This window comes from Leucoraja erinacea, chromosome 1 (assembly GCF_028641065.1).
Source record: "Leucoraja erinacea ecotype New England chromosome 1, Leri_hhj_1, whole genome shotgun sequence".
NCBI classification, from domain to species: Eukaryota; Metazoa; Chordata; class Chondrichthyes; order Rajiformes; family Rajidae; genus Leucoraja; species Leucoraja erinaceus.
The window spans coordinates 136842105-136856547 of record NC_073377.1 but is presented as its reverse complement, the minus strand read 5'-3'; the positions used below and the strand labels follow the sequence as shown (position 1 = coordinate 136856547).

General features: G+C 49.1%; 1 protein-coding gene across 1 annotated transcript in view; it reads left to right on the top strand.

Moving 5' to 3' along the window:
- Positions 1–14443, top strand: part of LOC129696731 (electrogenic sodium bicarbonate cotransporter 1-like) — a 214005-nt gene that overhangs the window by 203 nt on the left and 199359 nt on the right. Inside the window, exon 1 of the mRNA XM_055634903.1 lies at positions 1–31. This exon is cut by the window's left edge and continues 203 nt beyond it. The gene's annotated coding sequence lies outside the window, so the exon portion shown is untranslated. The remainder of the gene's footprint in view (positions 32–14443) is intronic.

Sequence of the window (14443 nt, the reverse complement as noted above, 5' to 3'; positions counted from 1 at the left end):
GAGAGGGGAACTCGCCGGCACCGGCTCCCAGGTAGGGAGGGAGCTGCTACTCGAGGCGTTTGTCTTTGTATGAAGAGTTACAGCAGGCAGTGTGGGCGCCGCGTGTGTGTGAGAGGCATGGCGAGGGGACTGCGTGTGTGTCTATGTGTGTGTCTATGTGTGTGTCTATGTGTGTGTGTATGTGTGTGTCTATGTGTGTGTATGTGTGTGTGTTGGGGGAGAGCGAACTCTGTCTATGTGAAAGAGAGACGGAACTCTGTGTGTGTGTGTGAGAGAAAGAGAGCGAACTTCGTGTGGGGGGAAGAGAGAAAGGGAACTGTGTGAGCGAGAGGGAGAGAGCGAACTCTGTGTCTATCTGTGTTTGTGAGGAGAGTGAACTGTGTGTGTGTGTGAGGGGGGGGAGAGTGAACTGTGTTTGTGTGTGAGGGGGGAGAGTGAACTGTGTGTGTGTGTGAGGGGGAGAGTGAACTGTGTGTGTGTGAGAGAGGGGAGAGTGAACTGTGTGTGTGTGTGAGGGGGAGAGTGAGTGAGCTGTGTGTGTGTGTGTGTGTGGGGGGAGAGGGAACTGTGTGTGTGTGTGTGAGGGGGGAGAGTGAACTGTGTGTGTGTGTGAGGGGGGAGAGTGTGAACTGTGTGTGTGAGAGAGGGGAGAGGGAACTGTGTGTGTGTGTGTGAGGGGGAGAGGGAACTGTGTGTGTGTGTGAGGGGGGAGGGGGAACTGTGCGTGTGTGTGTGGGGGGGGAGAGGGAACTGTGCGTGTGTGTGTGAGGGGGGAGAGGGAACTGTGTGTGTGTGTGAGGGGGGAGAGGGAACTGTGCGTGTGTGTGTGAGGGGGGAGAGGGAACTGTGTGTGTGTGTGTGTGTGTGTGTGTGTGAGGGGGTGTGGGTGTGTGAGTGTGTGTGGGTGTGGGAGGGTGGGGGTGTGTGTGTGTGTGTGAGGGGAGAGGGAACTGTGTGTGTGTGTGTGAGGGGGGAGAGGGAACTGTGTGTGTGTGTGTGTGTGTGTGAGGGGGAGAGGGAACTGTGTGTGTGTGAGGTGGGAGAGGGAACTGTGTGTGTGTGTGTGTGTGTGTGGGGGGAGAGGGAACTGGGCGTGTGTGTGTGAGGGGGGAGAGGGAACTGTGTGTGTGTGTGAGAGGGGCAGGGAGAGAGCGAACTGTGAGGGGGAGAGGTAGAGAAAGGGAACTGAGGTGCGTGTGAGATGTCGGAGAGCTCTATTTGTGTGAGAGAACTCGTGAGAGAGAGAACTGTGAACTCGGCGAGGAGGAGGAGAATGAGGTGTGTGTGAGAGAACGGCGTGTGCGAGGGTGAGAGGACTGTGTGCGCTTTGCGAGTGTGTGTGAGCTATGTGTATATGGTCTGCCTATCAGTGCACGCGTGTGTGTATAGGGGTATTGGTGTCTTGAGAGTGTTTGTATATACGGGTCTGTGTGTATCTATCGATGTGTGTATCTGTACCTGTGAGTGTGTTTGTGTATATCAGAGTGTGTCAACGTGTGTCTCTGTGTGTGAGTGTGTCTCTGTGTGCGAGTGTGTCTCTGTGTGCGAGTGTGTCTCTGTGTGCGAGTGTGTCTCTGTGTGTGAGTGTGTCTCTGTGTGCGAGAGTGTGTCTCTGTGTGTGAGTGTGTCTGTGTAAGTGTGTGTAAGTGTGTCTCTGTGAGTGTGTGGCTCTGCGTGTGTGAGTGCGTCTGTGTGAGTGCGTGCGTCTCAGTGTGTGAGTGTCTGTGTTAATGTGTCTCTGTGTGTGAGTGTGTCTCTGCACGAGTGTGTCTGTGTGTGTGCACGAGTGCGTGTCTCTGTGCGAGTGCGTGTCTGAGTGTGTGTCTCTCTGTGTGTGAGTGCGTCTCTGGGTGTGAGTGAGCATATGTGTGTGTGTGTCTCGGCGTGTGAGTGTGTGCATCTCTGGGCGTGTGTGAGTGTGCATCTCTGAGTGTGTGCATCTGTGTGTGAGTGCGTGCGCCTCGGTGTGTGTGAGTGTCTGTGTTAATGTGTCTGTGCATGAGTGTATCTGCGCGAGTGTCTTTGTGTGAGTGTGTCCGTGTGAGTGTGTCTCTGTGTGTGAGTATCTCTGTGTGTCAGTGTGTGGCTCTCTGTGTCAGTGCGTGGCTCTGGGTGTGAGTGTCTCTTGTGAGTGCGTGTGTGTGTGTGAGTGGACGTCTCTGTGCGAGTGCGTGTCTCTCGGTGTGCGAGTGCGTGTTAGTGTGTGTGTCCGTGTGAGTGTGTATCTCTGGGTGTGAGTGTGTGTGCCTGTGTGATTGTGTCTCTGTATGCGTGTGTGTGTGTCTATGCGTGTGTGTGTGTGTGTGTCTCTGTGTGTGTGTGAGTGTCTCTGTGTGTGTGAGTGTCTATGTGTGTGTGTGAGCGTGTGTGTCTCTGTGAGTGTCTGTGCGTGTGAGTGTCTGTGCGTGTGTGTGTGAGTGTCTGTGTGTGTGTGTCTCTCTGTGTGTGAGTGTGTGTGTGTGTGAGTGCGTGTGTGTGTGTGCCTGTGTCTGTGCCTGTGTGTGTGTGTATGTAAGTGAGTGTGTGTGTGTATGTGTTTGAGTGTGTGAGTGTGTGTGTGAGTGCGTCTCCCTGTGTGTGTGTGTGAGTGCGTCTCCCTGTGTGTGAGTGCGTCTCCATGTGCGTGAGTGCATTTCGCTCTGTGTGTGAGTGTTTCTGTGTTTGTGTGTGTGTATGTGCAAGGTGCTCTTTGCTGTTGTGTCGGGGTTATGGGTGAGAATGTGGAGGTGGGTCGATGGGCTGAGGACGGGTGTTACCCAGTCGGGGGATGAGAGGGATTCGAGCCACGGCACTTCCACCCCCCCCCCCCCCCCCCCCCCCCCCCCGCCCCCAGCCTCCCCCACCCCCCCTCCCCCCCCCCCCCCCCCCCCCCCCCCCCCCCCCCATGTGTGTGTGAGTGCATCCCATTCAACCCTTCGAGCCAGCACTGCCATTCAATATGATCATGGCTGATCATCCCCAATCGGTACCCAATCAGTGCTGTGTGCAAGGGAGAAACTCTGTGCCTAGGATACAGCATGGAAACAGGCCCTTCGGCCCATCTCATCCATGCTGACCAATTACAGCTACACTAGTCCCACCTGCCCACGTTTGGTTCATATCCCTTCAAACCTGTCCGATCCATGCATTTGGCCCAGTGTCCTTTAAATGTTGTTTATAGTCCCTGCCTCAACTACCTCCTCTGGCAGCTCGTTCCATCCACCCACAACCCTCTGGATGAAAAGTTGCCCCTCGCGTTCCTATTAAATCTTTCCCCTTCACCTTAAATCTATGTCCTAGATTCTCGACCCTCTACTGAAAAAGACTGAATTCCCCTCATGATATTATACACCTCTATAAGATCACCCCTCAGCCTCATAAGCTTCAAGGAATAGAGACCTGGCCTGCTCAACCAAGAGCTCAGATCCTCTAGGCCTGGCATAATTCTCATAAATCTTCTCTGCACCCTTTCCAGCTTAACAAAATCCTTCCTATAGCATGGTGACCAAAACTGATCACAATACTCTAACTGCAGCCTCACCAACGTCTTGTACTACTGTGAACATAAGATCGTAACCTAAACTCAATACCCTGGCTGACAAAGGCCAATGTACTGAAAGACTTCTTGACCACCCTAGCTACTGTATCTGTGATGCCTGTGTCAGTAAGAGGTAACAAACTAAACTATCCAAATGTGTAGGTGTCGCCCATCTCAACACCTTAAACGGTGGATTATGTGCCCTCTGGGCTGGGTAACAAAGACCCATTGCCAAGGGCAACGAGAGAGACACAAGAGATTGTCAGAGGGAGGCCCAGCGCTAAGTGGAGGAACAGCACCTCATGTTTTGCTTGGGAAGCTTACAGCCAGCGGTATGAACATTGACTTCTCCAACTTCAAGTAACCTTTGCTTTCCCTTCCCATCCTAATTCTCCGACTAGTTTCAGTCTGAAGGAAGGTTTGGACCCGAAACGTCATCAAGTTCTTCTCTCCAGAGATGCTGCTTGTCCCTCTGAGTTACTCCAGCATTGTGTATCTACCTTTGGTTTAATCCAGCATATGCAGTTCCTTACTACAATTTAGTTCCATTGTCCTCGTGATTAAAATATTCCTGTTGGTATGCGTCGTTATCACCTTCCCCTTAGCCAACAATGAACCACCCTTCTTCTACATTTCCTCATCATCATCTGGTTTGATCTGTTGTTTACACCAACTTATCTTTCCAGCTAGACTTCCTCTCCCTTGACTCTCAGCCTGAAGAAGCGTCTCGACCCATTCCTTCTCTCCAGAGATGCTGCATGTCCCGCTGAGTTACTCCAGTAGTTTGTGCCTAACTGCAGATCTTGCTTTAATTTGGTTTAGAGGTACAGTATGGAAACAGGCCCTTCGGCCCACCGAGTCCTCGCCGACCATCGATCACCCGTTTACACTAGTTCTATGTTCTCCCACTTTCACATCTACTCCCTGCACACCAGGGGCAATTTGCAGAGGGCCAATTAACCTACAAACCTATTGGGAGGAAACCGGAGCATCCGGCGAAAACCCACGTGGTCACAGAGAGAACATACAAACTCAACATAGTCTTGAAAAAGGGTGCAAGGGAAGTTTACCAGAAGTGGACGGATTGTTGTCTGTGGAATGTAAGAGGTTACTTGGAATCCTGATTTTGGAAGAAGTACGGAGAAGATTTACGAGAATGTTGTCAGGACTAGAGGGTCTGGGCTACAGGGAGAGGTTGAGCAGGCTGGGCCTCTATTCCATGGAGTGCAAGAGGATGATGGGTGATCTTATAGAGGTGTACAAAATCATGAGAGGAATAGATTGCCTAGAGTAGGTGAATCGAGGACCAGGTTTAAGGTGAAGGGAAAAGATTTAATTGGAATTTGAGGGATAAACTTTTCACACAGAGGGTGGTGGGTGTATGGAACAAGCTGCTAGAGGAGGTAGTTGAAGTAGGGACTATCGCAACATTTAAGAAACAGTTGGACAGGTACATGGATAGGACAGGTTTGGAGAGAAATGGGCCAATTGCAGGCAGGTGGAACTAGTATAGCTGGGACATGTTGGCTGGTGTGGGCAAGTTGGGCCGAAGGGCCTGTTTCCACACTGTATGACTCTGTCTCTATGACTCTATATGAAATTATGAGAGGCATAATTGCGGTAGACAGAATCTTTTACCCAGAATGAAGAAATGCAATAATAGAGGGCATAGATTTAGCATAAGAGGGGGAAAGGTTAAAAGAGGTGTGTGGGGCAAGTTTGTTTTGTTTTTTACACAAAGGGTGGTGGAACACACTGCCAGGGCTGATGTTGGAGGCAGATACGATAGTGGTGTTTAAGAGGCTTTGAGATGGGCACTTGGACATGGAGGGATATGGATTAAGGGTTTGGACATGCTAGAGGCAGGGAACATGTTCCCAATATCCAGAACCAGGGGCCACAGTTTAGGAATAAGGGGAAAGCCATTTAGAATGGAGATTAGGAAACACTTTTTCCACACAGAGTTGTGAGTCTGTGGAATTCTCTGTCTCAGAGGGCCAGTTCTCTGGATACTTTCAAGAGAGCTAGATAGGGTTCTTAAAGATGGCGGAGTCAGGGGATATGCGGAGAAGACAGGAACGGGGTACTGACTGGATGATCAGCCATGATCACATTGAATGGCGGTGCTGGCTCAAAGGGCTGAATGGCCTACTCCTGCACCTATTGTCTATCACTTGCAGATAGAGGTGAGTTGGCTTTGGCATCATGTTGGGCTCAGAGATTGTGGGCCGAAGGGCCGGTTCTTATCCGGTCCACTCCAATGACGTGCAGTTGTAGGTTATTTGGCTTTTGTAAAGTGTGAATTGTCTCTTGTGTGTAGGATAGAACTAGTATATGGGGTGATCACTCGTCGGCGCGGACTCGGTGGGCTGAAGGGCCTGTTTCTGCGCTGTATCTCTAAAGTCTAAATCCTGCTCTCTCTCTCTCTCTCTCTCTCTCTCTCATTCGTACAATGGGTGCATTGCCTGGGGGAGGATGGCCTGTCGGTTGCCCTTTGATCCCAGTGAGGGGGAGCTTACTATTGTTCTGTTGTTTTCACTAAATGGAGTGGTGTGTGCCTGGAGGTGGGAATGTGTTAATGAGCCTCTGGATTGCAGCTAAACCTGTTCACCAGCACTCATCTCCCCCCCCACCCCCGGACAATGTTGGTGGACGGGTCAACAGGATGGTCCCAGTGCCTGGGGTAAACTGCCACAACGGTCAGGGGTAGACGCACAGTACTGGAGTAACCCAGAAGGCTGGGTAGACACACAGTGGACTGGGGCCATCATACAGTGACCCAGTGGGCTGGGGTAGTCACACAGTGACCCAGTGGGCTGGGGTAGTCACACAGTGACCCAGTGGGCTGGGGTAGACACACAGTGACCCAGTGGGCTGGGGTAGTCACACAGTGACCCAGTGGGCTGGGGTAGTCACACAGTGACCCAGTGGGCTGGGGTAGTCACACAGTGACCCAGTGGGCTGGGGTAGTCACACAGTGACCCAGTGGGCTGGGGTAGTCACACAGTGACCCAGTGGGTTGGGGTAGACACGTAGTGGACTGGGATTTTAGTTTAGTTTATTGTCACGCTTACCAAGGTACAGTGAAAAGCTTTTTGTTGTGACTATCCAGTCAGCGAAAGACTGTCCATGATTACAATCAAGCCGTCCACAGTGTACAGATACAGGGTAAAGTCCGAATAAAGATCGTCCGAGGGTCTCCATTGAGGTAGATGGAAGGTAGGACAGCTCTCTGGTTGGTGATAAGATGGTTCAGTTGCCTTTATAACAGCTGGGAAGAAATTGTCCCTGAATCTGGAGGTGTGTGTTTTCACACTTCTGTACCTCTTGCAGGTAGAGGGGAGAAGTGGGAGTGACTGGGGTGAGACTGGTCCTTGATTATGCTGCTGGCCTTGCTGAGGTATAAATGGAGTCAATGGAAGGGGGGTTGGTTTTTGTGATGGTCTGGGCTGCATCCACAATTCTCTGCAATTTCTTGCGGTCTTGGATGGAGCTGTTCCCAAACCAAGCTGTGATGCATCCTGATAAAATACTTTGCACAGCTCTGTTGAGGATAATGTGCGATATGGTCTGAATCCTTAAAGGGGATCCTTGGAGAGTAAGTTTGAAAATTTGAGTAGGAAGGAACTGTGGATGAACACAGTGCTGGAGTAACTCAGTGGGTCAGGCAGCATCTCTGGAGAACATGGACACTGAGTGCTGGAGTAACTCAGCGGGTCAGGCAGCATCTTTGGAGAGGCAGCATCTTTGGAGAACATGGATATGACGTTTTGGGTCGGGACCCTTCTTCATAGTTTCAAGAAAGCTCCCGACCTGAAATGTCACCCATCGTTTATCTCCAGAGATGCTGCTCTGGACCCGCTGAGTTAGTCCAGCACTTTGTGTCTATCTTTGGTATAAACCAGCATCTGCAATTCTTTGTTTCTTTATAGAAAGGATACTGTTAAGCTGGAAAGGGTGCAGAGAAGATTTATGAGGATGTTTCCACAAGTTGAGAGGTTGAGTATGCTGGGACTTTATTGCTTGGACACAGGAGGCTGAGGGGTGATCTAGAAGAGGTGTATAAAATTATGAGACAAATAAATTGGGTGTATATTATACCGTGTCTTTCACCCAGAGTAGGGGTATCGAGAACCAGAGGACATAGCTTTAAGGTGTGAGGGGAAAGATTTAGTAGGAACCTAAGCGGAAATATTTTCATAGAGGTTGGTAGATTCATGGAACAAGCTGCTGGAGGAGGTATTTGAGGCAGGTACTCTTAACAACGTTTAAAAGACATTTGGACATGTACATGGATAGGGAAAGTTTAGAGGGATATGGGACAAAGGTGTGACCAGTGTAATGGGGCATGCTGGTCAGCGTGGTCAAGTTGGGCTGAAAAGCTTGTTGCCGTGCTGTGTGACTATGAGTCTATTAATAATACAATAAATTAATAATCACTTACAGCAGCCAGCCATAATCGTGAGACTCTAATACTGGGATCATTATGGTAATGCAACATCCTTCTAACAGCAATCTGATAGTTTATATTGAGCTAAACAGCACGGAAACAGGCCCAACAACACAAATAAATATACAATCATCACATTTTAAGAGGTTGGTAGAGGTTAAGAAGCATTTGAACAGGTACATGGATAGGACAGGTTTGGAGGGATATGGGCCAAATGCAGGCAGGTGGGACTAGTGTTGATGGGGGCATGTTGGTTGGCGTGGGCAAGTTGGGCCGAAGGGCCAGTTTCCACACTGCATCACTGACTATTAATAATACAATGAATGAATCGTCACTAATCACAGCCAGCCATCATAGTGTCCTTGGTAGAACCAAAAGCAAAGTGTATGGAAGTCCAAAGATCACAGTTGCTGAGGTTAGTGTTGGGCAGTGTTCAAGAGCCGGATGGTTGTTGGGAAGAAGGTACACAAAAATGCTGGAGAAACTCAGCGGGTGCAGCAGCATCTATGGAGCAAAGGAGATAGGTAATGTTTCGGGCAGAAACCCTTCTTCAGGCTGACTTGTTGGGAAGAAGCTGCTCTGGAATCTGGAGGTCGCTGTTTTCAGGCTCCTGTACCTTCTTCCCAATGGTAGCAGCGAGATGAGAGCATGGCCAGGGTGGTGTGGGTCTCTGATGATGCTGGCTGACTTTTTGAGGCAGCGACTCCTGTAGATCCCCTTGATGGCGGGGAGGTCAGTACCCGTGATGGACCTTTGATGTTGAGGATGTCATTACCTGTGATGGACCGGGCAGTGTCCACCCCTCTCTGTAGTCTCCTTTGTTCCTGGCATTGGTAGGTCAATGACCCACCAATTACCTCATTGGAGACTCTCGGACTATCTTTAATCAGACTTTACTGGACTTTATCTTGCACTAAACATTATTCCTTTAATCCTGTATCTGTACACTGTGGACAGCTTGATGTTAATCATGTATAGTCTTTGCTGATTGGATAGCACGCACCAAAAAAGGCTTTTAACTGCACCTTGGTACATGTGGCATAGTCCTGGGAAGAGATGTCAGGGGGAGAATGGCTAGTCACATGGACAAAAGACCCCATGAGCCGTATGGGTTTCCTCCGAGATCTTAATTTCCTCCCACACTCCAAAGACCTGCAGATTTGTAGGTTATTTGACTTGGGAGTGTAAATTGTCCCTAGTTTGTGTAGGATAGTGTTAATGTGCGAAGGGCCTGTTTTCGCGCTGTATCTCTAAAGTAAACTAAACTAAATTTGGCCAATAAGCCGGCTACATTGCACCTTTTCAACAGCCGTCCATAAGCCACGTCCATTATAATGACTTAGTTGTATCTGACCATTATCTCAGCAAAACTCTCCATTGAAATCGGATAAACACAAATAGAACTCACAAATGCTGGAACCAGGCATTGGGTCAGACTATGTCTGCAGTGATGCAGCAGTGATTAAAAGGAGAGTTGATACCTTTAGTATAAAGAGATCTTTTAGAGATATAGCGTGGAAATGGGTCCTTCGGCTCACCGAATGTAGTTTAGTTTATTGTCACGTGTTCCAAGGTACATTGAAAAGCCTTTGTTGTGTGCTATCCAGTCAGCAGACAGACAATACATGATTACAATCGAGCCATTCACAGAATACAGATACAGGATCAACGGAATAAGGCGAATAACGTTTAGTGCAAGAGAAAGGCAGTAAAGTCCGATCAAAACTAGTCCGATGGTCACCAAAGAGATAGTTCAAGACCGCTCTCTGGTTGGTGGTAGGATGATTCACTTGCCTGATAACAGCTGGGAAGAAACTGTCCCTGAATCTGGAGGTGTGCGTTTTCACACTTCTATACCTTTTCCCGATGGGAGAGGGGAGAAGAGGGAGTGATCAGGGTGAGATTGGTCCTTGATTATGTTACTGGCCTTGCCGAGGAGTAAATGGAGTCAATGGGAGGCTGGTTTCTCAGCATTGTAGCGCATCAGTTCCAGAGACAAAGTCCAATGTCCGCAATGGGGTAGAGGTGAATCGGACAGTTCCCTAGCTTATGGAAGGGCTGTTCAGAAGCCTGATAACAGAGGGGAAGAAGCTGTTCCTGAGTCTGGTGGTGTGTGCATTCAAGCTTCTGCCAATCGACAATAGGTGCAGGAGGAGGCCCATCGAGCCAGTACCACCATTCAATATGATCATGGTGATCATCTCCAATCAGTACCCCGTTCCTGCCTTATCCCCTGACTCCGATATCTTTAAGAGCCCTATCTAACTCTCTCTTGAAAGCATCCAGAGAATTGGCCTCCACCGCCCTCTGAGGCAGAGAATTCCACAGATTCACAACTCTGGGTGAAAAAGTTTTCCTCCTCTCCGTTCTAAATGGCCTACCCCTGATTCGTAAACTGTGGCCCCTGGTTCTGGACTCCCCCAACATCAGGAACATGTTTCCTGCCTCTAGTGTGTCCAAACTCTTAAGGGGCTGTCCCACTGCGGCTACCTAATCCGCGAGTTCAGAAGAATTTGCCCTTGACTCGTACTCGCAGCATGGTTGACACAAGGTCCTCGGAGGTCTTTGTAACTCTCCTTCAGGCTCGAGAGTAGTCCCCGCGTACTCGAGGCCTCAGCTAGGTCGCGGCGTATTTTTCAACATGCTCGATATTTTTTTTACTCGTAGGTTTAGTCGAAGTAAGTCGTAGTAGGTCGGCATGTTAGTTGTAGGTAATCGAGGGTAGTCGAAGGTAGTGGTAGATAGTCTTCAACATAGTCGAAGGGAAGTCAAAGGAGATCGAAGGAGGTCGTCTTCACTCTCCACTATTCGGTGTCAATTTTCCCGAAGCTACTCGAAGCTAGTCTTCTACATAGTTGAAAGAGGTCTTCAACATGACACTTTTTCAAACACTCTTAAACTCTTCTAAACTCGCCAATTAGGTCGCCGCAGTGGGTCAGTCCCTTTAATAATCTTATATGTTTCAATAGGATCTCCCCTCATCCTTCTAAATTCCAGTGTATACAAGCCCAGCCACTCCATTCTCTCAGCATATGACAATCCCGCCATCCCAGGAATTAACCTGGTGAACCTACCGGATGGGAGCGGGGAGAAGAAGGATTGACCTGGGTGGGACAGGGACAAGTCTTTGATTATGTCGGCTGCTTTCCCGAGGCAGCGTGAAGTGTAGATGGAGTCAATGGTGGGGAGTCTGGTCTGTGTGATGGACTGGGCGATGTCCATAGCTCCCTGCAATTTTATTGAGGTTTTGGGCAGGGCTGTTCCCAAACCAGGCCGTGATGCAACCCAACAGTATGCTTTCTATTTACCGTCTATATTTCTTGTTTCCCTCTCCCCTGACTCTCGGTCTGTGGATGGGTCTCGACCCGAAATGTCATCTATTCCATTCCTCCAGAGATGCAGCCTGACCCGCTGAGAACCCCAGCTTTATGTGTCTATCTGCGGTGTAAACCAGTTTCCTTCCTACACTGTGCGTTTAACCATGGTGCATTTGGGCGGCACGGTGTCTAGGTTAATTGCCCCTAGTATTTAGGGAGTGTTGTTTAGTTTATTGCCACGTGTACCGAGGTACATTGAAAAGCTTTTTGCTGTGTGCTATCCAGTCAGTGGAAAGACTATACATGATTACAATCGAGCCGTCCGCAGTGTAGGATGAGAAATTATGATAACACAGAACTAGTGGATGGGTGATCTATGGTCAGTGGGACGAAGCGGCTGTTTCCGTGCTGCATCTCTTAACTAAACTAAACTTAATCTGTAACAACTAACTCAGGATCCCAGGGTCCATCCTATCTGCACTGGTGACTTGCCTCGTTTCAGAGCAGCCTTTTTAAACTTTCACTTAGACTTTAGACCTTTTTAGAGATACATTGCACTAGTACTATCCTACACACTAGGGACTTCTTGTACACAACACTTTCACAATGACAACCCTCTCATTTCTCTCTTTCTCTCTTTTTTTTTGCACAGTTAATCTTTATTCCTCAGAAATGAATTGAAAGCAAGTCTGTCTGTCTCTCTCCTCTCTCTCTCACTCTCACACACACACACACACACACACACACACGCACTCTCACACGCACTCTCACACGCACTCTCACACACACTCTCACACACACTCTCACACACACTCTCACACACACTCTCACACACACACTCTCACACACTCACGCACACTCACACACACACATGCACACTCTCACACGCACACACACACTCGCGCGCGCACTGTGGCATGCGCGCACACTCTCGCACGCGCGCACTCTCGCTTGCTCTCTCTCTCTCGCGCGCTTACTTCGCGCTCGCTCACATGTGCTTGCTTACACACACTCTCTCTCACACACACTCTCCCTCTCTCTCTTTCCCTTTAATAGGAACTGCCCACCCACCTCCTTTCTTTCCTTCCTGAGTGCTTTATATCCTGGAATATTTAGCGCCCAGTCCTGCCACTTTTTGAACCAGATTGCTGTTATCGCCACCACGCCGTGTGCCAAAACGTACAAGCGTATGAGCAGCCAAGGTTAGCAGATCTAGGCACAGGAAACCTGCTGGTTTTTATGTTCCTGCACTTTGCTGCATTCTGTACGACATGAGTCATAACAAATCTCCATTGATGGTAATCTCAAGAAGGCTCGATCTTGCAACAGAACTTGGTTCAAGTCTGACTTCCAGATCAGCCTTTGTAGGTCAATTGGCCCTCTGTAAATTGCCCCCCATGTGTAGGGAGTGGATGAGAAAGTGGGATAACATAGATCTAGTGTAAACGGGTGATCGATGGTCAGCGTGGACTTGGTGTATCTCTAAATTAAACTAAACTTGTCCATGCCGACTCATTTGCCTGCATTTGGCCCTCACCGATCTCAACCTTTCCTAAGATAGACCCAGAGTGCTGGATTAACTCAGCAGGTCAGGCAGCATCTCTGGAGAACATGGACCCAGAGTGCTGGATTAACTCAATGGATCAGGCAGCATCTCTAGAGAGAAGAAATGGGTGACGTATTGGGTAGAGACCCTTCCTCAGACTTTCCTATCCCTATACTGTCCTAATGTCTATTAAAAGTGGGATAGCATCGAGCTAATGTGAATGGGTGATCGATGGTCGGCATGCACGTGGTGGGCCGAAGGGCCAGTTTCCATGCTAAATCTAAAGAGGTTGGCTCTGTATTCCATGGAGTGTAGAAGTAGGATGGTGATAATGAGACAATACATGTTGAGATTGAACCACATTGATGCACAGGGGGGGATATTGGGGTCTCAGCCCACCGCACCCTGAAAGTGGGAACGCAAGTGTAGATGGAGTGGTCAAACAGGCAGGTGGTAAGCTTGACTTCATCAGTTGGGCCGTTGAGTACAAGAGTCAGGAAGTCATGATGCAGCCTTGTATGACTTTGGTTGGGCTGCATGTGGAGTATTGCATGCAGTTCTGGTTGCCCTCATTACAGGAAGGATGTGGAGGCTTTGGAGAGGGTGCAGAGGAGGTTTACCAGAGTGATGCCTGGATTAGAGGGTTTCAGCTACAGGGAGAGGTTGGACAGACTTGGATTGTTTTCTCTGGAATGTCGGAGAATGAGGGCAAACCTTACAGAAGGTGTTGGCTATTGGGAGAGGTTGGCCAGACTTGGGTTATGTGCATGCAGGGAATGGAGGGGTATGCATTATGTGCAGGTAGATGAGAGTTAGTCGGCATCTAGTTCGGTACAGACATTGTGGGATGAGGGGCCTGTGCTGGACTGTTCCTTGATCTTTACATTAGATTTTGGGATACAGTGTGCCGACCAGCGATCACCCCGTACACTAGCATTATCCTACACACTTGGGACAATTTACAATTTACTGAAACCAATTAATCTACAAACCTGCACATCTTTGGAGTGTCGGTTGAAACACTCCACGCGGTCACAGGGAGAACACACAAACTCTATACCGACATCACCCGTAGTCGGGTCTCTGATGCTGTAAGGCAGCAACTCTACCGCTGCGCCATCATGCCGCCTTTCCATGTTTCCACGAGTGGAGATGCTGGAACTGGGGCTATAGATATACGGTTACCACCCGAGATCTTTGCTGTGCTGCGTCCCTCTACAACCAACTCATAGACCACCCCCTTGGATGGGAGCCCATCTAGTTATGGGGGGAAGTTGGATAGACTGGCTATTTTTCTTCTGGGGGCAAGATGTCTGAATGGTGACCTGTTAGATGTATAAAAGATTATGAGAGGTACAGATAATGGAGTTGGTCTCAACACATTCCCAGGCCCAGCGCAAATTGGAGGAACAGCACCTCATATTTTGCTTGAGTAGTTTACACCCCAGGTGCATGAACATTGACCTCTAACTTCTAATAGCCCTTGCTTTCCCCCTCTCTCCATCCCCTCTCTCTTCCTAGTTGTTACACTAGTTTCATTGCCCTCCTATTGAGTTTCATTGTCTGTATAACTCATTTTCACCTGACCTGCAATGGACCATTTCCTTGATCAT